The 15,996-nt window shown below is 38.3% G+C and overlaps 1 long non-coding RNA gene across 1 annotated transcript in view; it reads right to left on the bottom strand.

Annotated features, from left to right (window-relative positions):
- The window catches only part of LOC121926627, a 28,302-nt gene that overhangs the window by 5,775 nt on the left and 6,531 nt on the right, over positions 1-15,996 (bottom strand). The window contains exon 2 of the long non-coding RNA XR_006103048.1: positions 217-332. This is a non-coding gene — a long non-coding RNA (uncharacterized LOC121926627). The remainder of the gene's footprint in view (positions 1-216; positions 333-15,996) is intronic.

Raw genomic sequence — 15,996 nt, 5'->3', positions numbered from 1 at the left:
TTCATTTAACTAATCTTTGAAAAGATTCTGAATAAAGTATTAATTTAATAATTAAGAATGTAAAAAATTCTGAAGTGTGTAAATATTTTGTTTGAACATGTGTGCATCATTCCGAGACACTTGTTTGCAAGACAAAGAAAGTATTCACTTCCACCATTATAAGGCAGCAATCCCAGAAAAACTTGTGAATGCACTGTGTAATCCAGTGTTACTTACTTTTGAGTTTGTTTGGTTTACTGGATTGGAAGAAGTAAACTCCCTGTTTCCCTTTCTCACTTCCATGTCTTCTTCCTCTTCCTCTCTTTTGCTCTGCCCTAGAGCACCCAATGAAACTGGATGATAAGAGATTGAGAGAGGGAAAAGGCAGTATTTCTTCACAAGTCACACTTAATCACACTATGAAATTTGCCACAAGATGTTGTGATGGCCACTTGCTTGGAAAGACTTAAAACAGAAGTAAACAAATTAATGGATTATAAAGCTGGCAATGGCTACTCCTGATGATGGACATACTTCCAGTATGGGAGGGAGAGTGAATCTGTATACCAATTACTGGGAAATGCAAGTGGGAGAGTGCTATTAGACTTATCTGCTTGTGGCTTCTCTAAAATTTGGAAGTAACATCTTACAAATACTGTCCTTACCTGTGATTCATTACTTTTTGGTAACAAATTATCACATTACTATTATTACATTCTGAGTATGATCTCAGTTATGGGAATCTTGGGGGGGGGGGGTTTGCCATATTTGTCCATTTCTGTATTTTTAACATTTTGTAAGCAGTAGGCCCTTGGCATCCTCTGGGGTTTGGTTCCAGGACAGGCCGCATATACCAAAAACCATGGATGCTCAAGTTTAATTATTTACAATGCCACAGCAAAATGGTGTCCCTTATATAAAATGGTAAAATCAAGGTTTTCCTTTGGGAATGTATATATATTTAAAATATTTTCAAGCTGTTGATGGTTAAATCTATGGATACAGAATCCATCGATACCTAGGGATGACTGTATTTCATTAGTAATGATTAATGTAAGACATTACTCTTAGGTCTAACAGCAATGAGTATTCTTTAAGATCAGCAGGTAATGAATTACTTTTAAAAAGTAACTTTCCAAGCCCAGGGCTTCACATGGGTATTTGGCTGGCCAATGGCAAAAATAAGATGGTACATGACTCTTCTGATTATGTGTGAAAATGTGTCGTTCGCCTCAGTGACAGACATCATGCAGCTATTAGCAGTATCCATGCAGTGGCCTCCATGCACCTTAGAGTGCTTTCACTATTAGCCCCTTTCATGCCTTGAAAAGGGCACTTTTTATGTTAGCAAATGACTGATTAAATTAAAGGTATTAATAAGCCATTAGCCTGAATTGCCTATGAAATACAAATTTTCTATTATATATAGAATGTCAAATAAAAATAAAAGCCATTACAACTGGCTATCAAGTACTACCAGTCAAATATTAAATTACATTGTCTTGTGAAACACCTAATGCTTTAAAATATTATGTATCATAGGATATCATATCTAGAGATTTAAGGAATATGATGCTAGAGTCTTAGTTGCTTTGGAGTGATTCAGACAGGCAAAATAAAAGAGCCTTTAGCCTCTTTGAAGGTGAGACATTTATATGATGCACGTCTCCAAAGCTGGTGGAAACTGAAATGAAGCCATGTTCCAGGGCTACAAACTGGAGCAAAAAGAAGCTGGGATACTCCAGCTTAGCTCTGAAAATCCACATCTTTGCACCTGTAGTGCATATAAACAGCCTGGTGGGACTGTGGCAAAGAGAAAAAAAGAAAGTTCAACAACTCCAATGGATGTATCGTAATTGCAACATACACAAACCAGACAGTCCAACAGGGGGCCATGGGAAGGGGGGTGAAGGGGCATGCATGTGGGGTGTCCATGATTATGCTTTTCCAACCTATCACTTGCACACTGATGTACCAATGTCCTGTACCAGCAAAGCATTGCACATGCGACAGTGTGGCTGATCAAAGGTGCAACCATGCAATGGGATGGAATCCGGGCAGATGTGGGAGGTACTTGGAGGTTGCAAGCAGTGTGTTTGTGTGATGGTGAGGCAACTAAAAAAAAATACTAAGGGGCATGGCTTGATGCCGTGCAATGCGGTCTAGCCATGGGTATTTGGCCCACCTTGGGAGTAGGCCATGTTGGACAGCGGGGTTTCAACACAATTTTGAAAAATACAGATTTGACCCACTTTTTCCTGCTCATCTGCTCTGGGTCTTTGTTAGTCATTTATTTTGTTTCTTTTAAAAATATCATTTGCACTAAAATTCTTAAGACTTAGACATTATGATAACTGGTCTTTCCTTTTCGTGTTGATCTCTAGTATTATTATCATTACTACTACTAGTAGTAGTAGTATTGCTACACTTATATCCCACCTTTCCAATAAAGATCATTCAGCTGGTGTACATACCTCAGAGACTGGAACCAGCACATTGATATTAAGTATATTAGGACCTACTATTTTTTTAAAAAAAATGTCAACAAGTCCACCCTTTTCAGGAATGGTGTGGGAAAATATCATTGTTACAATCTTGTCTCTGTATTTTGCACATCTCCTTTACACTCACATGGAGATTTTGCACACAGCAAGTCTTGTACTTCAAATAGTCTTCAGAAACTATGCAAATTGATGAAGTTACTCATTGCTTCCTCCAAGAAATAAATTAGCGAAGAATTACTTCCTTGCACACTACCAAATTGTACAGTGCCATGGAGGGCAAAAGAAACATGTAGAGGGGGATGCAATGAATGAGGCAAGAGGAGAGAAAGAAAAAGAGTGAAAGGCAAGACTGGAGAGGGCATGTGGGAGGGGGAAGGGAAATGATGAAGGAGTGGATAGATGGATAGACAAATGGAGTAATTAAAGAGAATCGAAGAGAGAGTGGATAGACAAAATGAAAGATGGGGAAGAGGAGGAGAACAGATGATATCAGAAAAAGATAGTGATGAGGAAACACATGGACAGCAGAATGATTAGTGGAGATGATGGAGAACATTTTGAAAAGGTGAAAGGAAAAGAGAGAAAGAGACTGAGCAGCTGAGAAGAATATTGTAAGCTATAGTAAATGTGTTTTGATAAAAATAGAGAAAGGTTTTTTTAAAGTAACTTGTGACCAATATGTAAATTTTAAATGTGGCAGACATCAAGCAAAAATATGAGGCGCAATACTCACTCAATTTTTGAATAACAAAGTACACTGGTATGGGTTTGAAAGATCTGTAGCTCACTGAAGGAGAAAGAGGAAAGCTTAAGTGCAACTATTGCCATAGATTCAGTGTTAAACTCTGCATCTGAAATGAAACATCAATTTAAGGTAAGCATTGCTCAAAGTGGCTATTTTGCTCGAATTGGTCTACATATTATAATGTGTTAAGTGTTTGAGTGTGTTGTGAAAGTGCATATATTTTCTGGCTTTCTTTTAAGAGTCCGTTCTTTTTTTTGTCTTTAAGACAAAAACTAAAATTAAAATTTAATGTTTAATTAAATTAAAATTTAATCAATGAAATCCCAGATGCCACTGAAAGTAGAAGGGAAAATAAGAGGAGATATATAGCTGCAGAGGGCTGTCCCTTTAGTGGAGAAGCAGATAGTACAGGAGAGTTGGGCAGTGAACTAAGAAATATATGTGTTAGAGTTGTTTCTTACTGAATTTAGTTGTAATAGGATGTTTGTGTGCATTGTTACTCTTACTGAAATGTTGAAAGCTAGTTATATTACCTAAATATAATCCTCTATTTATTGTTATTTGCATTCAAGGTGATTAGACATATCGGAGCATTATTAAGTAGTGATGTCCAAAAGCCCTGGTTATCAACAGCTTTGATCAGATCTTGCAAACTCAAGGCTGTGTTTTCCTTGATGGAATCAATCCACCTGTAGTGCAGTCTTTCTCTTTTGTTACTTCATTCCACTTGCCAAACACTGTTGTCTTTTCCAGAGCGTCAACTCATATCTCATGATATGTCAAAAGAATGATACCCTCAGTTAAGTAATTTTTGTTTCCAGGGAGAGTTCAGGCCTGATTTGCTCTTAGATCCATTATTTTCTCTTTGTAGCAGTCCATGGTATCTGTAGAACTCTCCTACAACACCACATTTGTGTGCAGGAAACAGCATTTTCTACACACATAGCTCCAATATTTATTTATTGTAGTATTTAATTTCTTTTGTGTGTGGAAAATGCTATTTTCTGTGCAAAACAATCACATGTGAATTTTGTATAGAGTAAGTCCCAATTCTTATGTTTGCAGAATATTTAAAATAAATTAATTAAAAAGCAGCATGATAGCAACATATGTAAGAAAACAACAGTAGTTTTAAATGAAAAAATATCAGTGCTAACAACAGTAAACGGAGCAGCTTTTTCAGTCCTGCCCTTGTAATAACTTTAACTTGCATAGATTGCATTATAATCTTTCAAATTCCAAAAACACCTGAAATGATCATTTTTAGAACACAGCAAGGGGCTTTTAAAACATCTTTTCATAGACTATAGTTCTTAATTTTTTTTACAACCCATTGTCAAAATAAATCAAACTGTGCTTATCTCCACAAGACTTTTAAAAAGATTGGGAAGATGATGGGTGAATTACTTTACATACCCTATTGCTCTGTGTATTTCTATTATTTGAAATGAGAAGAGAGCAAAAGAATTGCAAATCAAAAGAGAGATTTGCTCTTTCAATTCAAATATTCTTTTTTGTGAATGTCTAATTAAATAGCACTTAAAACAAGAGTAGGAAGATCTGGGAGATACAGATTAAGTTTTAAAGTCACAAGTTGTCATTACATCCCTCATATTATTACTAAACAGAAGCTTGGGTCAGGAATCTTGCTGCAGAAGGATTCTCCTTTTTGTATGTGTATGTGCCTTCAAATCACCTATTGACTTATGGCGACCCTATGAATTTCATAAGATTTTCTTAGGCAAGGAATACTCAGAGGTTTTTTTTTGTGAGTTCCTTTTCCTGGAATATAGGGGCTATACAGACGGGTGGCTAAACACCGCCCCTGTTTGTCCCTGATTGGTGCCGTAGCAGCTGCATGCTGTGGCAGCAATCCATGCCCCAAAAGAAGCTGCTTTGGACAGCTTCTTCGAAGTGGTGTCACAGGTGCACTCACACACCATGATGATGCTCCTTTCAGCTAGCGCCGTTTGGATGCTGCGCCACACATACATCATCATGGTGAGTACTGTATGGACGGGCGCATGCTGTAATGGTGCACGTGTGGTGGAATTAGGGCTCGGAGCATATGAATGCTCCACCCTAGTTCAGCCCTAGTACATGGTCAGGCTGGCATAAAGTGCCGGTCTGTACTGCCCCATAGTCTACACTACCTGGTATTTGTTGGGAGACTCCCATCCAAGTACTAACCAGGGCTGACCCTGCTTAGCTTCCAAGATCAGACAGGATCTGGTACCTTTATGATATTTAAGTCCAATGACACTGCTTTATATCTATACTTTTCAGATAATAATTAATGAGTCATTCCTCATGCATGAAAGGCTATGTTGTTTATAAATCTATATTTAATGTTTTTTAATCTGTTTTATTGTACAATCACTTGATGCCCTGGTGGAAATAAAAGTGGTTCAACAAATTCATTTTTACATTAAATTAATAAGAAAGAATGCTTGTAATGAAGGTCAAGACACATGCCACACTGGTAGATGTTCAGAATTTTGAGCTGCCTTTTCGTTGCAATGCAGTTGCATGATTCATGATTTGAAAAGCCAATTAAACATAGCAGCGAGGTTAACTGACAGTTTATTTGGATTACAAACTGATGATTCACTTCAGACTGGTTGAAGTCAAATCTAAATTGTGCTCCGAAACGTCCCGCCTTTAAGAATTCTTTTTCCAGACCCCCCTTTGTCCAGTCCCCAGCCCATGCTACTTCTAACATATCAAAGAGGTAATTTAACTGGCAGCTCCACTTCCTAACTCCTTATCAACCCATCTTTACCAAAGCTTTGTTGACCAACAAACACTTCTTCACTCAGGACCTAACAGAGCTATATATCTTAACTACTCCAGCCATTGTCCACCTGTCTCCATTTGTGCATTTCTATTACATACCTCTCTGTTGTTTGCTTTTCTTCCTGTGCTTTCCTGTAATGAACCATAGCTCTGTCTCTCTATCCCCATTGTTTCTCTATCCCCATTATTCTCATTTTACCATATCGCTACCCCACTACTACTATATCCCCTCATATTTCTCATCATGGCAGATTCTGACATTTCATCATAGCAGATTCTGATAGGTATAGTTACTCAGAAGTAAATCTTGCTACATTCAAGGAAGTTGGTTTTCTAGTATTTAGGACTGCAGATTAAAACAGTCAAAAGTGGCTGAAGTCTTGATCTGAACAATGGAGCCTGTGAGGAAAGCAATCAAATCCCATACCAATTCTCTTTCCTGATTCTAAATTATTATTTCTTAAAGATGACATTAGATCTTTGTTGGTACAGGGTGGAACAGATGTGAGACAGCTACTTGTATGTTTTTTTTTTTCTTCAGCAGAAAAACAAAACTTCAAGGATTAAATTTAGAAAACTGTGGTGAGGGAACACTTAAACATCCCATTCCTAATTCTGCTGCCTCTGCTGCTATGAAGTTATTTACTGGAATACAATTTCCAGAATTCTTTATGCAGCTTGGTCACTGGCTCTGTTTTAAAGTAAAATGAAAACATTAGGGATCAAGTTATGGATCTCCTGTATCTTATCTGTTTTGGAAGTATGGCTCTCCATTAAAAACAGGCACACTCCACAACTTAGTTTAGCTGCAGATCCTTGGATGGGAGAGTGTGGAACTCATGAGGCCGCTAGATGATCCTAAAGGTAGAACAGTGGCCCATGACCCATTGGAACTTGTCCACCCATGCTATAAGGTCTGTCTTTCTCTCTCTTTTCTCCACCCCAACATTAAGATGTCCATCTTTCTTCTTTATTTTCCACAAAAAAGAAACAGGAGATATAACTTAGCAAACCAATACATAAAAATAAAGGCAAGGATGCTGTCTGAGCTTATATTTAATTAACATCTTAACCAAGAAACTTCTTCTGGCTTCGCCGTCCAAAACCTGACAGAAACATTATTCAACTATGCTCTGATCCTAGGCAGAATGGTCTTTCTTCTCCCCATGCACCTGATGTTTAATAAGGTAAGTTGGGGGCCCAGTTTTGATTGTGATAATAGTTCCAAAATCATGACTAATTAAAAGTTGTGAATATGACACAGTTACAGTGAGGTAACTTTTTCATATTTGCAGTATGAATATGAACTGTTTCATATATGACTTTAACACTATTGCCACAATCATAACTCATCCCCCCCCCAACATACAATACCAGGCATCAGCTACACCAGGAAAATAAGGGCTAGTGACAAATCAAACATGGCTGAATAATATTTCCATCAGGATTTGGGGAGTCTGACAAAGTCAGTCAGTTATGTACAAATTGATACAGGATTCTGGCAAAAGTTAGTAGGGATTTTTTAAATAAAAAACAACAAAACTTTCAATAATCTGAAATATTACTTTTAAAACTCAATTGAACATATAGGGCTGGGCAGATGGGGGACATCCTGCCATCCCTTTATTGGCTGGATCAGTGCTGCAGCAACCACATGCTGTGGCACCCATCTAGAAAGCACAAAAAGGAGCCAGAAAATCCGGCTCCTTTTTGCGCCCTCTAAATGGCATCATAGCCGTGGCGACATGGCTTTCTGATGTCTCTTTGGTGCTGCATCATCTAGATGCAGCGCCAGGGCTGCACCATGATGCTGCACACCGTCTAGAAGGGTGCGCAGCATCATGGCGTGATGGGGAGGAGTCACAGCCTCCAGTGTGCAGACCCTGTGCCATGGCTCCACCTACAGGCCGGCACAAAGTGCCAGTCTGTAGAACTCCATAGTCAAGCCATGTAAAAACAAAACAAAACAACAAAACAAAACAAAACAAAAGCAGCATCAAAAAACCCTCAGATAATGCCCAAGACATTAAGAAAATGTATGCTGCATCCACACTGCAGAAATAATCCAGTTTGTCACCTTTTAAACTGCCATGACTTGAAATTATGGGAATTATAGTTTTGTGGGACATTTACCTTTCTTTGCCAGAGAATTCTGGTGGCACAACAAACTACAGTTCCCAGAATTCCACAGCATTGAGCCATGACAGTTAAAGTGGCATCAAACTGCTTTATTTTGGCAGTGCAGATGCAGCCTAAGTAAAACATATTCACATTCTATTATGTACCAGGCAGAATACCTATATTAGGCAATAGCTAAATAGCAGTGAAAATTGTAAATGAAAATCTGATGGGGAGGGTGTAGGAAACTCAGATGAGATATTATATTGTCTCTAAAAAGAACTATATGGAAAGTAATTGCATTGAATAGAATACAAAAAACAAAAAAACAAAAACAAAAAAAACACACACCAGTGACTTAAAGAACTGAATGACATGGAAAAAAGTAATACACATCAGTGCGAGTTTTAGGCTGGAGGAGACTATGGGTTCAAGAATGAAAGGCTGAAAATATGTCCATTACTCTGGAACTTTGTACTGAAAACAGTAAAACACATGGAAATAATCCAGTAAATGTCACATATTTTTCACAATGAAACATATTAAAGGACAACTGCATCAAATATTTTAAAATTAAAACACACACATGCATTACTCTTTGTTCACACACATGCACACTCAGGAAAAATAAGCAAGAAAAATACTTTCCAATAGCCAGATGAAAAAATACAACTGTTCTCCTGTACTAGGAGCTACTGCCAGCCAAATAAAATATCAATGTTCCACTAGGAAATGGTTAGCTAAACAGAAAGTGTAATGAATCTACAGCTGAGGATTTCTCCATGAAGTCCCCTGTGTAGAAAAAAAAAATACTATAGAAGCTTTTTTGTAGTTTAGGATATTCACAGGACCGGTTGCTTAGTGTTATGTAAATGACAAATGGTTCGAAAAAAAGAAGCTGGAACAAATGAATAAAGCATGTGGTTCATTGGAAAAGAGATTAAGAGATTGAAGCCATTTTTAAACACACACACAATCCCAGGTATCCAAATAAAGTGGAATAAATGTTTAGCTCTATCATACCATCAAAGCCAATAGGACCATACTGGGATATGTGAATCACCTTTCCAATGCATTTCTTGTTCTTAATTTTTTTGGGGGGGTTGGGGAACAGGGTGAAAAACCATTTACTTGATTTTCTGTGACCAGAATTGCAATTATCCTCCAAATCAAGAAACAGCTGCTGAATCCTCCCCAAATGAAGCCTTCAAAAAGAATAGAGAAACAGAATGGTTCATCTGCTATTCTTACCCCATTTAGGAACAGGAAAATACTCAAAATTAAAGCAAGAGTATGGTGGAATATAAGTGCTGGGTCATGACATGTCCTTCAGTGTAGCCACACTATGTTAAAATCCAAGGGGAAAGGTGAATAGCACAGAGGGACAAAATTCCCATTTTGTCCTTAACTAAATTATTGCATTTCACGAGTAGATGATCTTATTCCTGCCCCATGGAGTGATTTGGTACAGTCCTACATGTGAACTTCATAATGCACTGACCAGTCTTATAATTTTTCACTCACTTTCTTTTCTATTACTTTTGTACAGTCTGTTCAGAATAACACATGATATTAACTAATGCTGCTTTGCTGGCTGCATACATACTGCTGAGATATTTCTTCAGACACCAGTTCAATACCATCATATATAGATCTCTCTCTCTTTTTTCTTCTTTTCCTTTTGAAGAACCACTGTTGAGCACTAAGCCGAATACTTTCACTTTTTACATGGTATTAACCCTCAGGACCTACACTGTTTAAGGTACCGTTTAATATGTGATTGCTGTTGGTATACAACATTCTTGAATTCAGATTATGATTGCCATAGCCTCGTGGTGATAAGAAACAGATAATGGTAATGCTAACTGAAAACTATTATTTTTTAATTATTATTTTTAAATTAGTTAAAAGCACTGTAAATTATTTTAAATATAGAACCTCTCTCTCTCTCTCCTTCCATCAGTCCATCAAAACATTATACTGGCCCATTACAGACGGGCCTTAAACTACGGACTCAGTCTGTACTAGGGTTAAAAAGGGGCGTGTGAAGGCTGCACCACCGACGCAAATCAGAAAGAGGCCGAGCGGCCCCTTTCTGAGAGTCCCTGCTGCCGTTGTGGACCAAATGAAATCCTTAGTCACCCTTACTTCCAGGTGCATGTACATAAGTAGATGTCTTAAGTCAAGGAAAGTCTTGAAACTGCAGCTGAGGCCCTGATCCGGCGGGGAAAGTGCCGGTTACAGGCCGCCCCAAACGGGCAGTCTGTAACACGCCACAGTAATGTGTGCATGCATGCTCCACTGTACTACACTACACTATGCTACATAGTTAAAATGTTTTCACTTTGCCTAAAATCTAGAATTCAGATTTGTATAATAGAATTAAACAATATTTTCACTGCTTTAATGGTTTTCAAACATTTCCAAACCCTCATTCATTCTTCATTTTATTATACTTTGAAAATCTCTTTACTAATATACTACCACAGAGGCCAGATCAGTCAGTGCATATTAGTCAGAGAGGTGAGGTACATACAATGAAATTCACATCTGATTATTGCATGATGATAATAAAAAGAGGATAGGTATTTCTCTCAGACTCTGGTTATGAGCTTTGAAGAGTACATCTGTGGGCTACTATTAGGGCCAAAATGGAAACATAGGTGGGCTTTTAGGTTGATTTATAAGTCACTTCTCATCTTTTCTCTGCCATTGACTTATTGTACTCTTGAAATTCCTATGAATTTGGCCCAGTGGTTGGGCAAGAGCTAAAGAAGGAGCTGTATTTACTAGTTCAATTCACAAAAAGAAGCAAAACTGGAAAGGAGAGGGGTGCAGTTGCCAGGGATAAGGATTAGGCCCTTTTCATCATGAAGAAGGATGTAAGATTTTCAGTTATGTATTTAGCAGCTGATTATGTATTTCCACCTATGTAGTTTTTTTTTAAAATGGGCTTTCAGTTTTGTTTCTGAGGTTGCAATACGCCTAAGCAGCATGTGCAGAAGAGTCCTATAATCAAGACCTATACTGGTACCTCATTGAATGCATGGCTCAGTGGATATGTGCTCAGTTTAGTGCATAATTTGTTGTATGACTGATGATGTTGAACAAAATTGGATATAAATTGTTATTGCCGTATTGTTGGACCTTGGTATCCATGTGGGATCCATTTCAGACCCCCTCCCCCATGGCCAACAAAAATGTGGGACCTCAAGTCCTGTTCTCTCTAATGGCAGCTTGACATGTGCATGCTGCTAGTGTGGCTGAATGCATGCACTGCCATTGAGGATAACGGGAGCTTGCCATCTGCAGATGCTTAAATCCATGGATGGCAAGCGCATAGATAAGGAGGCCCCACTGTATTCAGTTATAGTTGGTCCCACTGAACCCAAGAAAGAGGTACACTCTTATTTAGATGTGGCTTATTCTTTATTCAAATTCAATCTCAAATACTGTGTTCACAAATATCTTCTAAACATCTCATACTTGCAACCTGACTCTGTAAGTTATCTTGGAGTCTAGGACTTAGAAAATGAATCCTTTCAAGTACTCATGTGTATACGTGTATGTGTGTGTGTCAGTCCTTTCCATAAAGTAGAAGTGACCATGAGCTACCTCAGGCACAACACACTGTGTCTGATCAGACACGTAGTGTTTGCAACAAAGACCATGGCTTCAACTTTTTTCATATCTAGATGTGCTATACACACTGTTTCTCTTGTGTACCTTCAAGTCATTTGTGACTTATGGCAACCGTAAATTGAACCTATCACAGGATCTTCTTGGTAAAATTTGTTCAGAGGGGATTTGCCATTGCCTTCTTCTGAGCTTGAGAGAGTGTGACTTGCCCAGAGTCACCCAGTGGGTTTCTATGGCTGAGTGGGGATTTGAATCCTGCTTTCCAGAGTCACAGTTCAATGCTCAAACCACTACACAATGCTGTCTCTCACTATATCCACAATGTAGTGCATTTATTTCAGTTTTATCTCCCACATTGTTCTTCTGAATGGCCATGAATGTTTCACCAGGGAAGAAAAAAGATGTAATAAAAAAAAATGGAATCATAGCCTAGGAGTATAATCCATGTTTCACTGAGGACAATTACAAATTTCCCATTTGCCAGAAACTTTGATGGTGTTGTAGCAAGACCTTCTGCATCATAAGCCTCAGCCATTCTGAAAGGCCTAGTAGCTCCTTCCCTTATAATGATGAAGAAAATACAGTTATTTCATTTTCTCCATTGTGATTGTGGAGGCACAGTTGATTTTCAGTTGTTGATTTTCAGTTGTACCATTTGTTACTGACAACAGTGGCAGCCATCTGCTGGGGGTGTCAGTGAGGGCTAAAATAGTGGTTGGAGAGGCATGTCAGGGATGATGGGAGTTGTAGCTCTTCACCTCTGGCTTGAACTCACCACCTGGTTGTGCACTGCGCTGACCAGTTTTGGCCAGTGGTTATAGCTTAGCAAGAGTTACAGAGAACAGGCTGAAGACCCTGACAAACTCTCCAAGCCTTCTCACTCTTGCTTCCACAGAAGTCTTCACCCTTCTTCAGGATCCAGCTGGCTCTTGTAGCTTCACCCAAGACACCAGACAACTCAGTAGTCTTAAATAAAAGATCTACTTTATTCTACTATATACAGCTCCAAAACTATCCAACACAACAATACTCAACTCCTCACTATCCACTCTACAACCCACAAAATACATTGGGATGCATAGTCATTATTATAGTCAATGCATGGTACCACCCACTGTTGTCTGTTTCCACCCAGTAGGCGTGTACATCATTCTCATTGGTTCTCTTGGTTCATCCTACAAATAATGATTTCATCATCTCAGCCTTGACCACTTAACAATTGTCAGGTGTGTCCAATTATCCACTTTACATTTCTGTCCTTGGCAGTTAGGACTTGTTAATTGTATTACCATTTACACCTGTGTGGTTCTCAATTGGCTTCTGCTGAGTCACCCTGACTCTCACATACATGTTTTATTTCACTTACTGTATATCCCATGTTGCTTTTTTCTTAACAAGGCATACATACACACTTCTGCAATGGAACTATCTAAATAGCATTACACAAGGAAACCAGCTCCCCCTAACTGTTTGGAGAGGTAACATATACTTTAAAATCAAATACAAATACAAACCATTTAAAAATATGCCCAATGGCATTAAAATGGTCCAATTCCATAGCTACTGAATGATAACCCAAAGAAGAAAGTTGTGGGCCAGAATGCTATTGTTAATCCTGACTAGAGTAGGCTCATTGAATTAAATTGGAACTCCTTATGTGTTGATTCACCATTCAGCAATACATTCAATGGGTCCTTTTTAAAATAGTGTTAACCAATAAGTTTCAAACTGTAGTGCTTTACCTAAAAGTTAAAAGTAAAACATTTTCAACCCAGAGGATCTAGAACTTTATTTGAAAGGCAATTAAAAAGGGAAATACCCTCTGCCCTGTAAATTCAAAATAACAATATGCTCATTCATAAGTAAAATCTTTTACAAATACAGAGCAAAATCCATAATCCTACCATAGTGCTTTTTCATACTTCTTATTCATTTCATCAGGTTTATATAGGAGGCATTTGCTATACAGTGTAGTAAACAACACCAGCTGTAACTGAATAGCCTAGAAATGAGTGACTAACACAACAATACGCTAAACCTCTTTGCATTTTAGAAGCAAATTAAACTAGGAAATACTGTAACAGGAAATAAATGAATGGAACACTGAATAGCATAACATTCTCCATCATTAAGTTTGATGGTTGAGAGATGAATAATCACTACATATTAACAAAAAACAAACAAACTCCCACAGCTTCATAAAATCAGCTCAGGTCTTGAAACAGAAATTGTGTCAAAGCACCCTCCCTACACATATAGTCATCTTTCCACCTTTTACCATTAGTTTCTGTTTCCTCCATCCCTTTTTTATTCTATTCATCATGTCCAAGATTTCCTCTGATTTCTCAAAGAACTTTTCTCCCTCTCTCGGAGTGACTAGTAGATCCATTGTTGTGGAAGCAATAGAGCTATTCTCATTTTTACAGCTGCTCCTCTTGAAGTTGGGGTTGGGTTGCTTGGAAGCCATCAACTTGCTATCCCTATTCCTAATAGGAGTTCAGCACTGACAGAAGTCCTATATAGCCCACTGTGAAGGATTTACCCCAAACATTGCAGACAAAATCTTTAGGATTCATTGTGATTTATATGTTACAGATCATGCTGATCCAGTAGATGTTAACGCTCAGCCCTCTATAAGGGGTGCTTTTTCATTTACACAGCCTGAGGAGATCATTAGATGGGAGTAAGGCAGCTTGCTCGCATCCTTAAATCATGCTAATCATGTGTTCAGAGGAAGGATTATCACACACTGCATGCTTATCCCATCCTTCTAATGTCCATAGTAACGGAGCCTTCATTGGGTATTAACAGGAATTCCGTTAATAGCTGGGAACTGGAAAGGGATAACATGTCCTGTTGGTTCTGCTCAATCCATTCATGCATTTTAATGTTATCAACCATGGTATCCTTCTAGATTGCCACACTTGGATGGGAACTGGAGGTACTTTTTTACATTGGCTCTGGTCCCTCCTTGGTGGGCAAGACTAGAAAATGGTCCTGGGAGACTCCAGTACATTGGCCACAGGACTGTGGATCCCACATGGCCTGGTTCTGTCTCCCATGATATTAACATAGACATGAAACTACTGGAAGCACTTATCTGGAAGCTTGGGGTTCAATGCCACCAACAATATGATAACATGAAATTTGGATGCCTGATCCTGCCATAGTAACACATGATTAGGATTAATATTTTTCCCTGTATGTGGAGCTGCTCCTGAAAAATGATCATAAATTTCAATTGGCAGAAAGCTGCATCCAAACTGTGGCAGAACACAGGGGGCATACAACTCCCTTATTACAACAAATCCACTGACTACCAATTCATATCAGTAAACAGTTCAAAGTGCTGGTTATATTAATCTATCCAGGTGATCTGAAAGACTGTATATTCCTATCTGAGCCTGACTGTATTCCAAAGATTATTGAAAGAGGCCATTGTTATAGTCTCACACCTTCACAGACTTTTCTGGTGGGAACACAGGAAAATCTCTTCTTGGTAACTGCTATCAAATCGCTCCCAGGTGGAACTTCCTCTCTAAGCAGGCTAAGATGTATCCTTTCCTGCTATCCTTCTGTCAGGAAGTCAAAACTTGTATGTTCAAATAAGATTTTAGGAACTGGTTGCAGTTCCTAAAGGGTTCTTATTAACGGGTGTTTAATAGTAGCTATTTTTCCTTTGTAATAGATCCAACAAGGACAGTTAAGATGAGAAAAAGGTGTGACTGGTCCAATGTTACCCAGTCAATGTCATGGCCATGTTAGGACTTCAATATGGGTTTCTTACCTCTTTCACAATGTATCTCTTCATACATTATCTTTCAAACAGGTATTACAAAACATATTTTATACCAAAATATACCCTTTGCAGGATTTATTGCTTTTTCAGAGCTTGTTTGAATGGAATCTCCCACCCTCCATACTGCACCACCCTCCATACTAAAGATTCAAATATTTGTGATGCTGGATTTTCTGAGCCTAGATCTGTATTGCAAAATTCAGAATAGTGTGAAATCTGAAGAAAAATTGGATTTTGAAATGGGGACTTATCTGGAGGCTTGGGGTTCAATGCCACCAACAATATGATAACATGAAATTTGGATGCCTGATCCTGCCATAGTAACACATGATTAGGATTAATATTTTTCCCTGTATGTGGAGCTGCTCTTGAAAAATGATCATAAACTTCAATTGGCAGAAAGCTGCATCCAAACT

This window comes from Sceloporus undulatus, chromosome 3, assembly GCF_019175285.1.
Source record: "Sceloporus undulatus isolate JIND9_A2432 ecotype Alabama chromosome 3, SceUnd_v1.1, whole genome shotgun sequence".
Taxonomy (NCBI): domain Eukaryota; kingdom Metazoa; phylum Chordata; class Lepidosauria; order Squamata; family Phrynosomatidae; genus Sceloporus; species Sceloporus undulatus.
The sequence above is the reverse complement of the archived record's forward strand: the minus strand, read 5'-3'. Positions and strand labels throughout refer to the sequence as shown.